Source organism: Lampetra planeri, chromosome 63, assembly GCF_965212315.1.
Source record: "Lampetra planeri chromosome 63, kcLamPlan1.2.h2, whole genome shotgun sequence".
Taxonomy (NCBI): domain Eukaryota; kingdom Metazoa; phylum Chordata; class Hyperoartia; order Petromyzontiformes; family Petromyzontidae; genus Lampetra; species Lampetra planeri.
In genome coordinates, this window is record NC_136169.1 from 990,510 (window position 1) to 996,490 (window position 5,981).

Sequence of the window (5,981 nt, forward strand, 5' to 3'; positions counted from 1 at the left end):
TTGAATGAATGGGGAATGATAACGGTAAATGATGAGAGTAAATGGTGATAAAATTATTAAATGAATGGACAATGAGTGACAACCAGATAATGAGAATATGAAGAGGAAAATGTAACGGTGGCGGTGGTCAAGGGTCGCGTGAGTACTGGACGGAAACTTGTTGAGCGAAGGTGACCACTGATTGTGGAGGGGCAGAGAGAGAGAGAGAGCTGGGGTCGGTCCCTACACGCTACCCCGTGGGACATAAAGCGTAGCAGATTGATGTAGCGATCAGAGGCATAGGACACATCCATGCGGATGTAGATATATACGGAGTGGTAGCTCTTGTAATCTCTCATTTGCTTGATACAGCTGTCGGGCTGTGACGGTTCCACCTGAAGACGGAAGCTTGTGTTGCCTCCAAAACGTCGTGATTTTTATTTTATTTTTTAGTAATTTTAATTTTTTACCTACGTGACTTTACCGAAAAAAACTAAGAATATGAATCCTTGCAGTCACGAAAGCTTCAAATCTAGAATTAAGCGTAGCACGGTTCACGATCCAGTACAAGTCTGATTTGTACAGAGTGTTTTACAAAAGTTGGACCCGATTTGAAATCGCTATATCTCTGCAACCACGAACCGCCCATGAATGCAACTCTTACCACTTGAAAGGGCGGTCACGAAAGCTTTAAGTCAACGTTTGACACAATGTCCTCTGGCCAACTATTTTTTGAGGGGGGGGGAATGTTCTCATGGAAAGCTAACCACGTTGGCCTTGCTATCATACACCACGTGTGTGACCTCCACACGAAGTCGTTCAAGACAGTCTCCTTGAGCAACCGCCCCTATTGGTGGGAACCAATGATCTATTGTTGGGACCAATGATCTATTGTTGGGACCAATGATCTATTGTTGGTAACCAATGATCTATTGTTGGTAACCAATGATCTATTGTTGGTAACCAATTATCTATTGTTGGTAACCAATGATCTATTGTTGGGACCAATGATCTATTGTTGGTAACCAATGATCTATTGTTGGTAACCAATGATCTATTGTTGGTAACCAATGATCTATTGTTGGTAACCAATGATCTATTGTTGGTAACCAATGATCTATTGTTGGGACCAATTATCTATTGTTGGTAACCAATGATCTATTGTTGGTAACCAATGATCTATTGTTGGTAACCAATGATCTATTGTTGGGACCAATTATCTATTGTTGGTAACCAATGATCTATTGTTGGTAACCAATGATCTATTGTTGGGACCAATGATCTATTGTTGGGACCAATGATCTATTGTTGGTAACGAATGATCTATTGTTGGTAACCAATGATCTATTGTTGGTAACCAATTATCTATTGTTGGTAACCAATGATCTATTGTTGGGACCAATGATCATTGGTTACAACAATAGATAATTGGTTACCAAATAGATCATTGGTTACCAACAATAGATCATTCGTTACCAACAATAGATCATTGGTAACGAATGATCTATTGTTGGTAACCAATGATCTATTGTTGGTAACCAATTATCTATTGTTGGTAACCAATGATCTATTGTTGGGACCAATGATCTATTGTTGGTAACCAATGATCTATTGTTGGTAACCAATGATCTATTGTTGGTAACCAATGATCTATTGTTGGTAACCAATGATCTATTGTTGGTAACCAATGATCTATTGTTGGTAACCAATGATCTATTGTTGGGACCAATTATCTATTGTTGGTAACCAATGATCTATTGTTGGTAACCAATGATCTATTGTTGGTAACCAATGATCTATTGTTGGTAACCAATGATCTATTGTTGGTAACCAATGATCTATTGTTGGTAACCAGTGATCTATTGTTGGTAACCAATGATCTATTGTTGGGACCAATGATCTATTGTTGGTAACCAATGATCTATTGTTGGTAACCAATGATCTATTGTTGGGACCAATGATCTATTGTTGGTAACCAATGATCTATTGTTGGTAACCAATGATCTATTGTTGGGACCAATGATCTATTGTTGGTAACCAATGATCTATTGTTGGTAACCAATGATCTATTGTTGGGACCAATGATCTATTGTTGGTAACCAATGATCTATTGTTGGTAACCAATGATCTATTGTTGGGACCAATGATCTATTGTTGGTAACCAATGATCTATTGTTGGGACCAATGATCTATTGTTGGTACCAGTGATCTATTGTTGGGACCAATGATCTATTGTTGGTAACCAATGATCTATTGTTGGTAACCAATGATCTATTGTTGGGACCAATGATCTATTGTTGGGACCAATGATCTATTGTTGGTAACCAATGATCTATTGTTGGGACCAATTATCTATTGTTGGTACCAGTGATCTATTGTTGGTAACCAATGATCTATTGTTGGGACCAATGATCTATTGTTGGTAACCAATGATCTATTGTTGGTACCAGTGATCTATTGTTGGGACCAATGATCTATTGTTGGGACCAATGATCTATTGTTGGGACCAATGATCTATTGTTGGTAACCAATGATCTATTGTTGGTAACCAATGATCTATTGTTGGTACCAGTGATCTATTGTTGGTACCAGTGATCTATTGTTGGTAACCAATGATCTATTGTTGGTACCAGTGATCTATTGTTGGTACCAATGATCTATTGTTGGTAACCAATGATCTATTGTTGGTACCAATGATCTATTGTTGGTACCAGTGATCTATTGTTGGTACCAATGATCTATTGTTGGTAACCAATGATCTATTGTTGGTAACCAATGATCTATTGTTGGTAACCAATGATCTATTGTTGGTACCAATGATCTATTGTTGGTAACCAATGATCTATTGTTGGTACCAGTGATCTATTGTTGGGACCAATGATCTATTGTTGGGACCAATGATCTATTGTTGGGACCAATGATCTATTGTTGGGACCAATGATCTATTGTTGGTAACCAATGATCTATTGTTGGTAACCAATGATCTATTGTTGGGACCAATGATCTATTGTTGGGACCAATGATCTATTGTTGGTACCAGTGATCTATTGTTGGTACCAGTGATCTATTGTTGGGACCAATGATCTATTGTTGGGACCAATGATCTATTGTTGGTAACCAATGATCTATTGTTGGGACCAATGATCTATTGTTGGGACCAATGATCTATTGTTGGTACCAGTGATCTATTGTTGGTACCAGTGATCTATTGTTGGGACCAATGATCTATTGTTGGGACCAATGATCTATTGTTGGTAACCAATGATCTATTGTTGGGACCAATGATCTATTGTTGGGACCAATGATCTATTGTTGGTAACCAATGATCTATTGTTGGGACCAATGATCTATTGTTGGGACCAATGATCTATTGTTGGGACCAATGATCTATTGTTGGTACCAGTGATCTATTGTTGGTACCAATGATCTATTGTTGGGACCAATGATCTATTGTTGGGACCAGTGATCTATTGTTGGTACCAATGATCTATTGTTGGGACCAATGATCTATTGTTGGGACCAATGATCTATTGTTGGTAACCAATGATCTATTGTTGGGACCAATGATCTATTGTTGGGACCAATGATCTATTGTTGGGACCAATGATCTATTGTTGGTACCAGTGATCTATTGTTGGTACCAATGATCTATTGTTGGGACCAATGATCTATTGTTGGGACCAGTGATCTATTGTTGGTACCAATGATCTATTGTTGGGACCAATGATCTATTGTTGGGACCAGTGATCTATTGTTGGTAACCAATGATCTATTGTTGGGACCAATGATCTATTGTTGGGACCAGTGATCTATTGTTGGTACCAATGATCTATTGTTGGGACCAATGATCTATTGTTGGGACCAATGATCTATTGTTGGGACCAATGATCTATTGTTGGTAACCAATGATCTATTGTTGGGACCAATGATCTATTGTTGGGACCAGTGATCTATTGTTGGTAACCAATGATCTATTGTTGGGACCAATGATCTATTGTTGGGACCAGTGATCTATTGTTGGTACCAATGATCTATTGTTGGGACCAATGATCTATTGTTGGGACCAATGATCTATTGTTGGGACCAATGATCTATTGTTGGGACCAATCGCCGCCCTTGGTGGTGCCAATGACCTATCTCCGGACCCTATGGGGCCCTCAAGGACCAAAACAACAACAACAACAACCACAACAACAACCACAACAACCACAACAACCACAACCCTTCCTACACCAACCGTGGCGTCTTTTGTGTGACCCCCGCTAGAGAGAGTCGAACTGAAGGTGACAAGGGTGGTGTGGTTCTGAGTTGAGATCGATATTGAGAATTAGTCATGAGCGGAGGAGGAGGGATGGAGGAGGAGGGATGGAGGAGGAGGGAGGAGGAGGGAGGGAGGAGGAAGGAAGGAGGAGGGAGGAGGAGGGAGGGAGGAGGAAGGAAGGAGGAGGGAGGGAGGAGGAAGGAAGGAGGAGGGAGGAGGAGGAGGAGGAGGAGGGAGGAGGAGGGAGAAGAAGGAGGAGGGAGGAGGAGGAGGGAGGAGGAGGGAGGGAGGACGGAGGAGTAGGAGGGAGGGAAGAGGGATGAGGAGGGAGGGAGGGAAGAAGAGGGGAGGAGGAGGAGGAAGAGGGAGGAGGAAGGAGAGGGGAGGAGGAGGGAGTGAGGAGGAGGAGGGAGGAGAGGGGGGGAAAGGGGGAGGAGGAGGAGAAGTGGGGAGGAGGGAGGGAGGACGGAGGAGGAGGAGTAGGAGGGAGGGAAGAGGGATGAAGAGGGAGGAGGAGGGAAGAGGAGGAGGGAGGAGGGAGGGAGGGAGGAGAGGGGGAAGAAGAGGGAGGAGGAGAGAGGGAGGAGGAGGACGCTTTCCCGGGACGCTGACCTCACCACCGGGACACAGAACGTAAAACTGTAGCCCCCAGCTACGATCCCCCTCGGACGCGCGGCTTCCAAGGCAATAATTGGCGCACTAAAGGCGATTGATTGATTGTGTGATTGATGTCCCTTTATTTAACCAGGTGAGGGCCCGTTGAGATCCGTTTCCACCCCCATTCCTTCTTGCAAGGGCAAGGCGAGGTGACCTATTTTGTGTACGGATTAATTATCCGTGGAGATTATAGTACTCTGTTTACCACTGGATATAACAACAACAACAAACAAAAACCCCATACAGCGTGACTCGCATGGGGCCAAACATCCCAGTGCAAAAGAAAAACAATAAATATATCAAACTTGATGTGAAGCTTTCGTGACTGCAGGAATCCATACTCTTAGGTTCTTTCGGTAAAGTCACGTGGCTAGAAAAATAAAATGTATGAAATAAAATGTATGAAATAAAATGTATAAAATAAAATGTATAAAATAAAATGTATAAAATTACATTTATAAAATAAAATGTATCAAATAAAATGTATGAATTAAATTTTTAAAATCTAATTTATAAAATAAAAATTATAAAATAAAATGTATTAAATAAAATGTATAAATAAAATGTATAAAATCAAATTTATAAAATAAAAATTATGAAATAAAATGTATAAAATAAAATAAAATGTATAAAAAAAATGTATAAAACCACATTCATACCTACGTGATTTTACCCAAAGAACCAAACAATCTTTCTATAACGCGGCAAGTTACTCGGTTGGGGTTATTCCACCGCCGATGTTGGCGGTTGGCTACGTACGGTGCGAAAGAAGTTCAACACGACCCACACTCGTGAAGCGAGCAGCATTATCGCCCTCGCTGTCATCGCGTGGCAGGATCCTCCTGCAGAGGGAGTCTTCAGACTCGGGCAAGGCGGTCCTACACGATGGGGCGAAGCGAGGGAAACAACATTGATAATAATTGCGACGTATTTTGACAGCGCTGTACTTCTGTTCCATTATATTCTTAAGTTTTTTTCGGTAAAGTCACGTAGGTAAAAAATTAATAAAAGTTAAATGAAAATAAAATAAAAAATCACGACGTTTCGGAGGCAACACAAGCTTCCGTCTTCAGGTGGAACAGTC